The sequence below is a fragment of the Papaver somniferum genome, chromosome 10 (genome assembly GCF_003573695.1).
Source record: "Papaver somniferum cultivar HN1 chromosome 10, ASM357369v1, whole genome shotgun sequence".
Lineage (NCBI taxonomy): Eukaryota > Viridiplantae > Streptophyta > Magnoliopsida > Ranunculales > Papaveraceae > Papaver > Papaver somniferum.
The window spans coordinates 107,063,273-107,079,075 of record NC_039367.1 but is presented as its reverse complement, the minus strand read 5'-3'; the positions used below and the strand labels follow the sequence as shown (position 1 = coordinate 107,079,075).

Below are 15,803 nucleotides of genomic sequence, written 5' to 3'. Positions count from 1 at the left end.
TATAAAAAAATTATTTTCATGATGCGAATGTTGAGTCATACCTTGACCCCTAGTAACTGATGTATCTTGTTGGTTTCTCATGTGCTCTAATTTAAGGCTCTATTTTGAATCTTCTAATTATCGAGCTATGAAGATCTATAAGATAACTGGAAATCAGATACCTTATTTTTTTTGGATTCTGGTCGGCCCATTAAATGGTCCGCGAACGTCCTTGTACTCTTGTTCCTAAGAGTTCTATAATAAGAGGTCGATCTTGATATGGAAGAAGACATCAAAGGTTGCAGCTCGGTTTAAGAACTAGTTTTGAAGAAGATGATTGCAAGGAAAGAGTACAACTCTTGGATTGATGAGTCTGTCAAGGATTTAATTCATTTTCAAAATGACTCAAAGGTCGAATTTTCAAATCCACAACTGCAAATAAATTATCTAATTGATGTTCAGACCAAAATCCTTGAAAAACAAAAGATCTTGATATGGAACCAGAAGAAGCTTATCTCTGATTGCATCAAGGCCAGGAAAATTGCTCGCATTGTTGAACGAAAGGTGAAAGTTCTAACTCATGAACATGGTGTCTAAACTGTTAAGAGAATCAAGGACATCAATGATACCTTTTATGATGGAGTCATGGAAAGGTACGAAGTAATAAAAGAAGTCTGATTCTTATTGTCTAGGAAACTTCTTATGAGAATTTATTCTTATGTTTAAGAAGGAGAACTAGGGTTTGGTATAACAATTATTGTGATTACACATAGATATTTCCAACGTTTTTCATCTTGCAACGTTTTTAGATTTATTTATTTAAATTCTAAGTTATTTAGAAGATGATCTTGCAGTATTTAATCTTATTGGTTTTGTATATTGCAAATGTCTTATGAGATATATATGTGTTTACATTCGTGAACTGGGTTATTATCTCATATATGCTCAAAAATTTAAGTCTATTATGTCTTTATGCAAATATTGATAAAAGATAAAATGAACTTTTTGAGAAAATTTCGCAGTATTGATATTACTCTGATCCACTATTATGTGAAAGTACTGTATTTACTCCGTAAGTTTTCTTATGTTGAGCGATTTCCGGCTAAGTTAATCAATAAGATCTTCTTGTGGTTAATTTACTCGAGTTTACTGGATACAAATCCATGTGATTTGTTAACGTACAAAGAAATCCTTCTTTTCTCGTAAAAGTAAGGTCGCTCATGTTGTTCTCTTGGGAATGACATCAAATGGGGGAAGTTCTTAAATGAACTTGTGCTTAATTACCATATCTTTAGTGAGGAGAGCGGTTGTGGAATTTGAAGGTGTTAGAGCACTGCTCGGTCGAACTCTGATAGGTGTTGTAAACGCCTTGATATTTATCTATTGTTTATGCTTTCTTTGTGAGTTTTCGTGTAAATTATGTATCTTATGTTTGCTTTTGAGTTTTATAGGTATTTTGGAGTCGTACGGAGCAAAAGACAAAGAAATCTCCCAAATGTAAAAGAAAAGAAGGTATTATGGTCAGGCAGGTGATATCTGGATCCAGTCACAGGTTAAGGGGTTACTACTGGGCGGCCCGTATCTCTTCTTGGGGTTGTTCAGTAACCTTCCAAGGGTATTAGACCTCATGTTCGTTGAGTTGAGATTCATAACAACAATTCTGGTTCCTTACAATACAGACCAAGACCGGTGCAAACAAGGGTTAACGCCGGCAGGTTCGATGGCTGAGAACCAAGGCTCAGAAGAGATTTAAAATTCAGACCAGTCAATAACTCAGTTGAAAAACGGAAGAGGATTCATAAGATTTTTGAAGGGTTTGGCTATAAATTTAAGTCAAGAAAGAAACACAGATGGGGTTTGAAATTGGAATTTGAATCTACAAGCAGCTAGTGGGTATTTCGACATCAACAGGAAAGAACAGATGGTTGACGATTATGACAGAGATGGGTAATGAAGAACTAGCTGACTAATTTGAGAAGAAATTGGGGGTTTTCTGGATTTGGAGTTTGTGTGAATGAATGGGTTTCTGGTGGAATTACAAGAGATTGAGTTGGTGTTTGAACTCAGGTGACGAAAGAGCCGTAGTTACAGCAGAACAAGGAAGATGATGGTTCTGTAATGCTTTGTAGTAGGGTCCCTTAGAGTGCAATTAGGGTTGAATTGACAATACAGGGAAGCAATTGAGTTTAGTTTCATATCGAAATCAAGAAGAAAATACAGTTGGGGTTAGAACATATTTCAGATGTTTACAAAGAAGATGGAGTTTTGCTGTAGCCATGGGTCTGAGATGATGCTGCTTGAACTGAAATGGTATTGGTGATGTTTCTGGTGGTGTGAAACAAGGGACTGAATTTGCTCTTACTGGAGTTGCAACTGGTTGTGTTCGAATGGGGTTGTGACTTGATGCATTGACTGAACAGAGAATGCAAAGAAAGTTGCAGGTGCAATTGCAATTGCAGTGAACAAGGTGGTTGCAGTGGACAAGTTGATGGAGGAAGTTGTTTCTGTTCTTAGAAGGCGATGCAATGAAGTTTGCAAGAACCATAGAATGAGCTGATGCTGGGTTGGAGGATAAGGAGGCCTCAGAGATGATATTGCTGCCATCAGTTCATGGTAATGGAAGGTGCAGAGTTGGTTGTGCAGCTGTAATGGGTACAGAAGTGGCAGGAAGAAATGGTGGTTGGTGTTTGAATCCAAGGACTTGTTTGAGGTGAAACTGATATTGCAGTGAAATGGGAGTGAGCTTAAGGTAATGGTGTTTGAGCTGTAATAGAAGAATGATTTGAAGTAACAATAAGGCACTGGTCTGGTAGATTTTGTTGCCAGGCAGAGAGAGACGGGTAGGTAGAAGAGGAATTGAAGAAGCTGCAGTTGGCGTTGGTGATGAGACAGAAGCGGCTCAACTTTGCAACTGAAGACACTGATGATTATGAAAATGTCTAGTTGTACTAGTGGTTTGAACTGCAGGAATGAATGCTTATGCCTGAAGTAGATGAATGTCTAGGACAGGTACAGATTACAGTAGCAGTTGCGATGGGAGAGTATGGTGCTGATGTAGCTAGAGCAAGAAATGGTTGGTGCTAATGGTAGTTCAGAATGAAGCAGGAATTGCAGCTGCAATTGAATGTTGTCGCCATAGCTGAATGAATAAGTTATGAACAGATAGATGAATGCTAGGTATGAATGTGAAGGGAAAGACATTTGAATGGCCACAAATGATGATTGACATTGGTGGATGCTGTTTGAGCTAGTTATAGGGAAGGACTTGATCTGAACTGATTATGCTGAGAAGAGTATGGAAAGGTTGCAACTGCAACCTCTTGCTGATACAGTGAAGCCACAAATATGGTCATAATGGTTGTGACAGTGTCGCGACTGTGAAGATTAGAATGAGTTATCGGCACTGGTGGTATTGAAGTGTGCAGTTTCTGAAGGTGGTCCTGCTAGCTGCTAAGGCTACAAGAAAGAACAAGAAGAGATGGGAACTGCTAATGGTTTGTAGCTTGAGTTAATAGTGGTATGCAGTCAGCTGGCTTGATGCAGGTAGTGCAGTGACTGGTGCAGGAGGGATTAGTAACTGATGTTCCTGGGATGTTGATCAAGGCTGTAGTTGCCTGTCAGTTCCACAAGACTGACATGCTTAGCAATTTTTATGGGCATGTAGATCAGAATGACTGCCAGAATTGGTTGGGCTAGGTGCAATCGGGCTTGGACTGAATTACAAGGCTGGCTATGGTCGACAGACAAAAAATGGAAATTAGAATTTATAAAAGGGAGACTTATACTCTCTACAAGGAGGATCTCTACTGTTTTTTTTATTCTAGGGTTTACAACATGATTAGGGCTGCACAACGGGTAGGGTGGGTAGGATATGGCCTATACCCGCCACCCTAGCCGTTTACTGGCGGGTAAGAAAATTTTTACCCGCCATTAAACGGGTAAGATCCTACCCAACCCATTTTCTGGCGGGTCGGGTAGGGTAGGGTGGCGGGTATAACCGTCTATATCACCTGCAATACAAAATTTCAGCTCCTTTTGTAACCACCATCTTCTGCTTCTTCTTTACAGTGCCCATTTCAGATCCATCTAAGATGCTTCCATAATTCCTTACCTGTAACCAATGGCAGAAACCACTTCAAGCACCAACATTACCATTGCAACAGCTCAAGCCTGCTCCTGCCATCTCAACAGAGCCTCAACCACAAGTATAAACATGTCTAACAATGGACATGCGAAACACAGCAATGATGGTCCATGGTACTGCTAATAGACCAACGATGAATTTAGAAACAAAAGCATAACCATAAAAAATGTACAAACAAAAGTATTCTCAAGAAAAGAGTTGTATTCTTTTTGAAATAGACGATGAATCCCAGCCCAATTCCATGTTCTTCACGTGACCTTGTTCTTCATATAACAGTATCATCATCAAAAGCTCTTCATATTGACCTTCTTCTTCAATCATCATCTACGATGATGGAATAAGTACTAAGATCACCAAATAAATCTGCATACAAGTTATTTCTTGTTAGATTCAGTCATAATAGTGAATGATTTGATTCAAAGTTCAGTCATAATACCAACATCAAGTAATATCACAACAAGTTTTGTATCCAAAAGCATTGGGAGATAAATGAGATGAATTACCTGACAGGGGACTTGACTCAAAAGTTCATCAAGATAATAGAGGAGAAGGCTGAGAAAATGTGAGCTTTATCTGGTACTTATTGTGTTACTTAAAGAAATTTGTGTAATTCATTTAGGCTGACTAAAATCTATGTTCTAGTCTTTTTAGGATTTTTTGCCTTCATGTAAAGATCTGATCACTAGTGTCTTAGGTTATATGAATGCTGCAATTGGTGATGCACCAGCCTTAACTGGTTTCTATCTGACTAGTGATTGCGGAAAATTTTTCTGACTAGTGATTGCGGAAAATATTTCTGACTGCAGTTGGTGTTACGAGAAGATAATGCTATCTGACTAGTGATTGCGGAAAATTCCACAAATTACTCTCATTTAAAGATTCTTCAGCTTGCTGAGTAGCTACAACCATTTAACAAGTGTCTAATCATGCTCATCATATGTGGGATGTATAGGTTTTGTAACAAGGTATAAGCTCTGCTCCCTGAAAAAATCTGTAATAGAACAAACCTACTTTTTGTTCTCTAAATTCATTTATTGAGCTATGTTAAGAATTGTTTTATAAGACAAAAGGTTCCATAAGCTACACTTAAGTCAGTTGATTTACTTGAACAACAGTTGACCATATATCATACATGTTAAACAATGGACAACTAGAAGCAAAGACACGAAAATTCATCTAAAATTATCAAAGATACGGATCAAGAAATGTGTCTATAAGGGAGGGAACCAAACCTGATAACGGTACTTAACAGTTCAAAGCCTAAGCAGATTGCAAGTGAGGGAAAATGGTCACCAGCATCGTTTCTCTTAAGAAATATCTGTATGCATAATCAAATAGATGAAGCAAAGAGTTAATACACAATAAATCAGGGCAGCCACATAGCAGTCTAATTCAAAACACTTACATTATGGAAAACCAAGTATAATCAAATAGATGAAGCAAAGAGGGTTTTATATAACAAAGCAAACAAACCCAAGCAAAAAAATACAGAGAAATCCTAATTCCCACGTTCTATTTCAGTAGTATAGGGTTTTTCATAAAAATTTCAAAATCAGTTACTAATATAAAATAGAAAATCTAGGTTTGTACTAATCAACGAAAGTAGTAATAAAGAATATCAGTGTGTACTAATCCAATCAAGAGTTGTAGTAATGATAGCAGCAACTTAAAAGTGGACGGATAATAAACCCCAATAGTTTCAGGACCTTATTCTCTTGCAACCCAAAGGTACAATGAGCAAAACACAATGAAAGCACAATGAGTCCCATTATAACCTAGAAACTCTACAAGGTTAACCATAGTAAAACTAGTATGATAAGAATCACCAATTGAGTGAAAGAAGACAAACCCACTCCAAGTACTACTAGACCAGTTGCCACAACAAGCACAGAAACTTGAAAGGGTTTTATTCTTCCAAAAAAGACGAAATCACCACATTTTATACACAACACCGAACTGACATAATATGTGGAATAGAAACGAACACTACAAGATCCTAGTTACTGAATCATAGCATACAATGAATCTATTAACAGAAAGAAGAAAAATGATTTACATTCCAAAAGAAAACGAAGCAACCAGCATGTGAAAACTAATATCATAAGAACCTTATGACATATTACCTTCACATCATACCATGAATGAATTTTAACAGTTTTACTCATCAACCACTATTTCAAAGGATCCATAAGTAATTACTAGAAAGAGTAAGATACAATATGATCAGTAGACATCCTATATCATCATTAGTAGTCTAATTAGTTAAAAAGTAACCCCTCAATCCCAGAATCGTAAGCTTACTCATAATTGGGGATTACGTGATAGCCGTTTTTGATAACATTAGAAGATCACTAACTAAATTAAAATCAACTTTTAGCAAATCCCAAAATCAATTTAGAAAAACCTAGAAATTACTTCAAATAACTTCGCAATTAACTTCGAATCAGAAAGAAACCAACCTTTGATGAATTTGGAATTGTACTTCAACTCGAGGTCGTATCCTGCCACATGCATGAAACAGTAAAAACCCTAATATTTTTTCAATCAATTTAACGGAAAAAAATAAAATGAAACAGAATCAACTTTGCAGTTGGATCTTACCTTGAACCAACCGATTAAAGGGTTTTAAACGAGACCCTGAAAGATGAACATGAGATCGAGTAAGGTAGAGGAGAAATGGTTGAAGGAGAAAAGTTTTCTCAGAAAACTGGGAAGAAAGGGGCTGGGATTTTCTGTTTCGATTTGAGAAAAGAGATAGGGAGAGGAAAAAGAAGTTTCTATTTTACCCTTGATGTGTTTTAAAATAACGAAAAAAAACGGCAGGAGAAAAAGGCTATAGAAGGATTAACTTGTCTTTTCAATATTATACGGGTAAGCGGGTAGGGTAGGATAATTTCGGATTATATCCGTCACCCTACCCGCTAACTGGCGGATGAAATAATGTTTATCCGTCACCCTACCCGCCAAATAGTGGGTAGGATAGGATACGGTTAAAAATCTGGCGGGTAGGGTAGGATTGGCGGGTATGGGTAGGATATGTGCACCCCTAAACATGATAGGTTTTCTCTTCATTCTTGTGATGAACTCCATTATGTTTACCTAGTTTTCTTTTGGTTAAGGAATAAGTATGATTTCCAAATATGGGTTTTCATTCAATAAATTAGTTTTGTCTCCATGTTTTGTCGATTATGATTTGCTAGAAATATCGCCATGTATGATTGATTGTTAGTTTTGTCAAGTTGCAAATTGGTAGAATTCGTAATCATATCTATTGCTAGTTTAGGGTTTATTATACGTAAACGTGATACACCTTGAATACACGTAGCATAATTGTGATTATTGCTTGTAGTGATACATCCTAGTAGTCACATGTGAGTCATAGCCTTTGTTAAATCGGATTAGTGCTTTTACACGTTCGATTGCTTTGATTGGCCTGATTTCATAAAACTTAATGCATCTAGGGAATTAAACTTTATTAGTGCTTTTACACGTTAGGTTGTTCTCTTAGGTAGAATTCATATTCGCATCTTTTAATGTGTTTGTTGATGATAAGAGGAAATTAGCGGGATACTCTTGCGATCAAGGTATCCTAGGGCCTTTGATAAAAGTTGAGATTAAAATATCAATTCTAGTTATTGTGTAGAAAACATGTTTGTGAATGAAGATGAAATCCGTAACCAATATTTTCTCATCCTCGATTTGATTCGTCTACCTTTATTGTTTGCTTTTATTTATTTTTAGTTTCATAAAAACAAAACATCCCCCCATTGTTTGCTTAAGATACCAAAACATATTGACAACCTAGTCCTCTCTGTGGGAAGGATCCTTTCTTACCCTTGCTATATTATATATTTTAAGTTGTGAGAAAGTAATATTATTTTTGACGCATACGACAGTGATCAAAATCGCAAGCGTTGCTATCTCAAGCTTGTTTGTCAAGTTTAGTTGATCAAAACTAAACTTGATTTTTAGTCTACTTATAGCTATGTCACGGATTAGGATAAAATGTGTAGTTGAGCTTTAGACTTCACGATCTTCACCAATTGAAGACGAAGATCTACTGAGGAGCTTGGAGGAACTTCATCAACAAAATGTATGTGGAGACTAAAACTTATCTATCACTCAGAATTCTATTCTATTTTATCTTCTAATGAGACTAAGTCGTACAAATGTATAGACTTTCACATTATACACATTGATATTTTGACGCGAGTTTATCTCGCTTATCTATTTCTCAAAATATGTGTTGGAATCTTTTTGCTTTAGCTATGTTCATCATATTCTTGACGAGTTTAGTTGGCAACATCTATTTGTTGGAATCTAAATATTAAGTCAAGAGATGATAATGTGAAAATTACCTTGAACATCTTATATGATTTGTGTGAGACAGTCATTTGATGTTAGCTTGGGAAGTTTCGTATTGATCATTCGATCACATGAAAATTACTTGAAGCTAATGGTTTGTGTGAGACAAACATTATCGTCTTCCAAGGATATTTCAATGATTGAAATGAAAGTTTAAAACGATTACCCATGTCTGGATACAACACGGTATGCGTACCTTGTATGCGAACTGTATTGTGATGATTCAGGTCCAGAACTCTTGTTTGCGTACCTAGTATGCGAACGGATTTACCTGAGAAGGACCTAAACTCTTGTTTGCGTACCTAGTATGCAAACGGGTTTACGTGAGTTGGGTCCGGACGGTGGTTCGCGAACCGGGTTTGCGAACGACTTAACTAGGCCAAGGTCCGGAGCAGCTGTTCGCGTACCCAGTTTGCGAACACAGTGGTTAAATTCTATAATAGGTAATGTATGATTCTCATACTCATGAACTAAAACATTTATGATTTAATGAATGCAAATTAACTTTGCAAACCGTGGCTTAATGTTCATGAATTGATTCTTGTATAAGTACTTTTTGTTTCAATTTGTTCATGTATATTTCTATGAGATAGTGAACAATTGAACAACTCTATTTGAAACACAATTGGACTCAATTAATTATCTATCATGATTGATTGATCATCATATTTGATCTACAAGTGTTAGATGAATACGGCTATGACAAAAGTGTTTATACGGCTAACTTCGGTTAACTGTTATTGAGCCAACCCAATATACACGTTTAGGTACGGTTACCCACATCTAAATGCAAGTATATTTCATTTGTGTGTAACAACTAAGACCATCTAACGGTGGAGATTAATTGCTTAATTTCTAAGCAGACTTAGCTTGAATCTTAAAAGACTATATTTCATTTGTGTGTAACAAGCTAAGACCATCTAACGGTGGAGATTAATTACTTTGTTACTAAGCTATCTTAGCTTTGATTATAAGCAAACCTGATTTGAAAGACTATATAAGAGAGAACTCTAGCAACTGGAAAACCTAATCCTGGCACTTTCTTGTGTCCTAGTTGCAAACTAGAGTCGATTCTCCTTTAACCTAGGTTTTCCAAACCATTATTAGGTTAACGACTTGAAGACTTTATTTGGGATTCGTGAAGTCAGATCCAACTATTTTCTCTGTACTTGCGTATTCTGATCTTACTTGTTCTATCATACTGAGTTTTATATTCTCTAAGATTTGCTCGAGATTTATCTCCGATAGGTAAGATATAAAAGTAATCACAACAGATTTTCGTCTCAGACTCTTGTGATTCCGCAATAGCTTTTCCTATTAATCAGTTGGGTTATTGTGAGGTGACTAATATTTCTAGGCTGCTCTTCGTGAGTATAAGAACGGATTGTTAGTTGGTTCCTGTTCACCTTGATTTTATCAAAAGACGGAACAAAAACCGAATAAAGAATAAACATATCTGTGGGAGACAGATTTGTTTATAAATCTTCGACTTTGGGTCGTAGCAACTCTTAGTTGTGGGTGAGATCAGCTAAGGGAATCAGGTGCGCAGAATCCGGCGTAATTATAGAGGCGTAAGGAACGCGACTGTACCTTAATCGGTGTGAGACTTGGTTATGGCTCAACTACATTCCAGTCCGAAGTTAACTTGTAGTAGGCTAGTGTCTGTAGATGCTTTGTGTGGTGTTTATCAGATGGGGTTTTTCTGCATTTGCGGTTTCCTCGTTAACAAAATTTCTGGTGTTTGTGTTATTTCTTTTCCGCATTATATTTTTTTATATAATTGAAATATCACAGGTTGTGCGTGGTTCAATCAGTTGATAAATCCGACCTTGTTTGTTGGATATAACTTGATTGACACTTGGGCATTGGTCTTTGGTATCGTCCAAATTATTTCTCATATCAATCAGGCTCGCGAATTTCTATCTGTTTGATTTGCTGATTGTATTGAGAAAGAGATAAAAAGTCTTTGATATATATTTCTTGATTGAGTCTCGCTTTTAAGTTGGTGCTCTGGGAATTATATTGGAGTTTAGTCCATACAGATTGCCTAACGAATTATTGGGTGTGGTTGTTATAAGCCCGCTTTTTCAATTGGTATCAGAGCAGGAAAACACGCTAAGACCTCATAAGTCTGTGTTTGTTTCAATCTGATTCTATGGACGAGTTTATCTCTAATAACGTACCGATTCAGAAATTAACAGATGATTTTCAAAGCTTGGATTCATCTGAGAGAACTACCACATCTAAGTCAATATCTAAACATTTTCTTGATGGAGAAATGGTAGACATATTTTTGTGTCTGAATTGTCCTCAATGTCTCTATTGATAGTACTCGTTTTCGTCCTTATTATGGTGTTTTATGTGTTTGTAGGTATTTTTTTGGAAATAAATAATTTTGGAAAAATCGGCTCGAAAAATTATGGGAGCATCCCGGAGGACTTTTGTTATTCGGACTCTCTGTTTTGGATAAGGGGCACCTCAATTTATAAGGGGCACCTGAGTTGGAAACCTGCTAGTTACACTCCACAGACGGTTAGGGGGTTGTCATCTTCAAGAATTCAAATTCTGAATTTTGGCGGGAAATACTTAAACAGTTCTAGAAGAATTTCAATTGAGAAAATGAAGGGGTTATGGGTTGATTCAATGACTGAAATTTGGTAGAGAGATGTGATATAGGTTAAGAAACACAGTATGAGTGACAGGATCGATTAACTTTGGATGGAATTCTCGGTGTGATTCACAAGCCCAAAACAGAGTACGTGGACTGTAACACGAGCAAAAATATGTTTCTGCTATGCATGGAGAAGTTCTGCTAGCGTTAGACGAATTCTGAAGCGTGTATAAGCTGAATTGGAGCGTGCTACAATGAAGTTTACGTGTGAAATTCCAAAAATGGTAAGAAAATATTCTCTTTACTGCCCGAGTAAGGAAGGATTATTTGGAGTTATAGCGATGGATTTCAGCGTGTTTTTGAGTATACTAGAAAGGTTGGCAAGTGAGAGGGGATAGAATAGAGCAACACGGAGTTCAAGGGAGAAGGGATAGAATAGAGGGGATAGAATAAAATATGCTCCTTGGGTCTACTAGAAAGGTTGGAAAGTGAGAGGGGATAGAATAGAGCAACACAGAGTTTAAGGGAATCGATAGAAAAACTTCCAGAGAAGAAAGTTTTTGCTGCTGCTGGAAGGGAAGAACGCGAAGAACACACTGACCAAGATAGTCGTTTATCAACAGTGACAACGACTGTCGGTTGTCGGTCGTAGTATTCTAAATACTACTGCCCTTTAGGGATATCGTTCTTTGTAACGGTGTTTGCAACAGTTATAAACGTTGCAAACACCCGATTTTATCATTTTTCTCCATTTCATCCTTGTAAACATCTTTTGAGCAATGAATATAAATTTTGAGCAAGTTTACACAATGATGAGCTAAACCCATCCTCTGGGACAACGGAGGAAACTATTCGGCCAATGAAAAAGGGGTAATTTCTATTTTAATTATTTATGCAATTTATTATATTTAATTATTTTCCTTGAACAAAGAGTTTTTCCATGGATTTTTATTAAATAGTTGTCATTTTAATTGATGGTATATGCTTGACTTAGAGTTTTTGATATTCCATGCTTTTAACTTACATTTATTCTTTTATAAAATCCATTTTTGCAATAATTAAAACTATTTAAAAGGAAAAATTTGCATAATAATATTAGAAATATCATTTTAAATTGGTAGAAAAAGTGGAATCCTTAGCTCCAGTTTCTCCAAAAATATTCCAATCACTTTGCTATTTTGGTTCACTTATAAAATTTATTTAAATCTAAAAAAAAATTATCTCCTTCACAAGTTCGAAAAGAACCCCAGTTCTTACCACTATTCACAACAACTTTTGAAAATACATCAAATTTTTGGCGCCGCCGACGCGGACCTGTGCTTAAGTAGAATTTTTTTTTAGGTTTATTATTATTTTTTATTTTTTTATTTTTTAAATTGTTTGTTCCTTTTTACGTTTCTTTTTATCTTTATTTTGCAGGTTCGAAGTGAAAACTAAGGACTTGGAGAGGAAAAAGCTTAAAGCGAAAAGCGAAAAGAGAAGAAAAGAGAAGAAAAGAGGACAATTTTAGGATTTAGTTTTTAATTTTTTTTTAGAGTGTGTGAGGAAAACTGTAATTTTTTTTTTCTTTTTGAACTTTAAATTGGACTTGGAGTTTATTTTTTTAAAACCCTACGGAATGGTCAAATTAAAAAAAATATATATATTAAATTGTGTGCAGAGAAGGACGGTGATTACAATATCACCTCAGCCCCTCGGGTTCGCACACGGCATAGGAGTCGTGGCCCGAGTCGACAACAACGGTTCATCCCCCGTCTGGTACGGGAGGTAAGTCCAATCGAAACACTCGCGATTCCCCTGCAAGCGAGTTACTGTACTCCTTAAGGTGCTAATTGTTTGAGGACGTACCAGACTGTCTTTATTTTCCTAGTAAAGGGAAAGGCCTGGCCTAAACAAGATAAGGGTTCGGATTTCATCACCGCTCCCTTCTTGCCCGCTTTAGGAGAACAAAACCTAACATGAACCCAAGCTTTAAAATCTGATTAGAAAGAGACCTATAGGGTATCGAGCTTGTTAGGAAATTTTTTCGAAGGATATTGGTTATTCTTTTAGCATACTTCGAAGTTCATGACGGTTTCTGTGATTTGAATGCGTGACTGCGCCGCCTTGTACTGCGGTGAGGCCTTGGGTATCAAAGCTCCACTAAGCTTCCCTCGCCTCGATTCAACTTACTTTGACTCGGATTGATTCCAGAGGGGTTTTCTTAAATTGTAACGAATTACCTTTCGAGATATAGAAGCTAGTCTAGAAAAAATCTAAGTGATCCATCATGCTTGTTGTTTGCTAGACTTCTCTAGGTTTGCTGTGGTAAAGTCGAGTCAGCCTGCTGTGTGATTGCTAGAACCTTCCTGTTAGGATTTTTATTTCTTTTTGATTTTTTTTAGTGTATGCCCGATTTTGTTAATAGGGCTTGGAAAAGAGATACTCTAGGTCGATTGATTAGAGAAAAAACTAGTAGTTCTTCTGATATAAGAAGGGAGCTCGAAGATTGTTCTTTTGAGAGTCCTGTTTTTGGAAACTTCAGTTTTGAGAATCTGTCTCTTCGTGAGGAAAGTACCCCTAGTACTTCTGTTGTGCCAGCGATGGCAACTTTGAAAGATTACATGTTCCCAACTAGGACCAACCGAGCTTCGTGCATTAAATTTCCAGCCACTACGTCTAATTTCGAGATAAAACCTAGTATTCTCCAGATGATCCCTATATTCTTAGGAAAAGATGATGAGAACCCTTATTTCCATATTAGGGACTTTGAGGAAATTTGTGGGACAATTAGAATAAGAGACCTTACTCATGAAGTCTTGAAACTTAAGATGTTTCCCTTTTCCTTGAGAGATAAATCCAAGACCGGGCTGAACAACCTACCATCTGAATCCATTGAAACATGGCAGGAACTTATTGCCGCTTTCTATATGAAATTCTACCCTAAGCATAAAACTGCAGCTGTTAGGCAGACAATTAATGCTAGTGTGCAACAAGAGGGAGAGTCTCTTTATAGATTTTTAGATAGATTCAATGATCTCCTATCTCAGTGTCCTCACCATGGATTTGATAAGATGAAACTCGTACAAATTATTTATGATGGTTTAGACTATTCGACCAAAGCCATGGTTGAGTCTATGTGCGCTGGTGAGTTCACTAGTAAAAGTGCTGATGATGCTTTACCTTCTTAGAAGTTATCGCTGAAAAATCCCAACAGTGGGAATCTTGTGTTGAACCCCCTAAAATACTCTTGGTCAATAGAAGTAGCATCAATGTGGTAGATACGAGTTTTGCGTCTGATGCTAAGTTTGCTGCTTTGTCTAGAAGGTTAGAAGCTTTGGAAATGGGTCAGTCTAAAAATAGGTCCCTTGTTGAACCTAATAGAGCCTCTCAAGTATCTAGTTGTGGAATAGAGCCTGATAATTCATTTTGGGAAGGTCGGGTTAGTGAAGAGCAAGCTCATGTTGTCTATAACAATGCTAGGTTTGAGAACCGTCAGAAGATTGACCCATACTCAGAGACCTACAATCCTGGTTGGAGAAACCATCCTAATTTTTCTTGGTCTAAGGGTCAGAATCAAGGCCAATATAGTAATTTTCAGCCTCCCCCAGGATTTGGTTTTCAGAACTCTTCAGGTCATACTCAGTTTCAGAACACTTCCGAGAAAAAGATCTCTGCCTTAGAGGAAAATCTCATAATTCTATCAAAGAACCACATGAGCTTTCAACAAGAAACTAGGCAAGAATTGAAGGATAATTCCCAAAGTCTTGCCGAATTAAAACTTCAAGTAGGACAAATAGCTAAGTTTATAAGTGAGAGATAAGATGGAAAGTTTCCTATTCAAACACAACCTAATCCTAAAGGAGTTCATGAAATAGGAGGAAGATCTTATGATCATGTGAATGCTATTACAACCCTTAGGAGTGGAAAGAAAGTTGACAACAAGGTTGCCATGCCTGATAGTGAACATGTTGTAGTTCACCCTGCTGAGCCAGAGAATGAAGAGACTGATAGAGTCTCTAAAGAGACCAATGAGGGTCCTGTTGAGACTCACTTCGTTCCCATAGCCCCATTCCCACGGTTGCTAGTACCAACGAAAAATGAATCCAACTTCAATGACATAATGGAGGTTTTTAAGAAAGTTACCATAAACCTTCCGTTACTAGAGGCAATTAGGAAACTACCAGCTTATTCCAAGTTCCTTAAGGATCTTTGTACACGGAAGTGTAAGCTTAATGTCCATAAGAAATCCTTTTTAGCTGGTCAAGTAAGTTCAATTCTTCTGAACCAAACACTCCCTAAGTACAAGGACCCTGGATGCCCTACCATATCTTGTGCAATTGGTAATCACATGGTCGATAAGGCATTACTTGACTTAGGAGCTAGTGTTAACTTACTCCCATATCATGTATACAACCATCTAGGTCTTGGTAAGCTGAAACCTACCAACATGACACTACAATTAGCTGATAGGTCTGTCAAAGTCCCTCGTGGTGTCATAGAGGATGTTCTGATTGAGGTTGATAAATTTATCTATCAAGTGGATTTTGTTGTTCTAGACACCCAACCAGTTCAGGACCCAAGTGCTCACATCCCGGTGATTTTAGGTCTCCCATTCTTAGCCACATCTAATGCTATCATCAATTGTAGAACCAGACTTATGAACATATCTTTTGGTAATATGACTACTGAGCTAAATGTCTTCAATGTCATTAAGTCTTCTGA

The 15,803-nt window shown here is 37.0% G+C and overlaps 1 long non-coding RNA gene across 1 annotated transcript; it reads right to left on the bottom strand.

The window, feature by feature from the left end:
- Positions 1-5,360: 5,360 nt before the first annotated feature.
- On the bottom strand, positions 5,361-6,803 carry LOC113318283. The gene is made up of 3 exons (XR_003344390.1): positions 6,725-6,803; positions 6,583-6,624; positions 5,361-5,441 (listed from the first exon to the last, which is right to left on the bottom strand). It is a non-coding gene; the product is annotated as an uncharacterized LOC113318283 (long non-coding RNA).
- Positions 6,804-15,803: the final 9,000 nt, after the last annotated feature.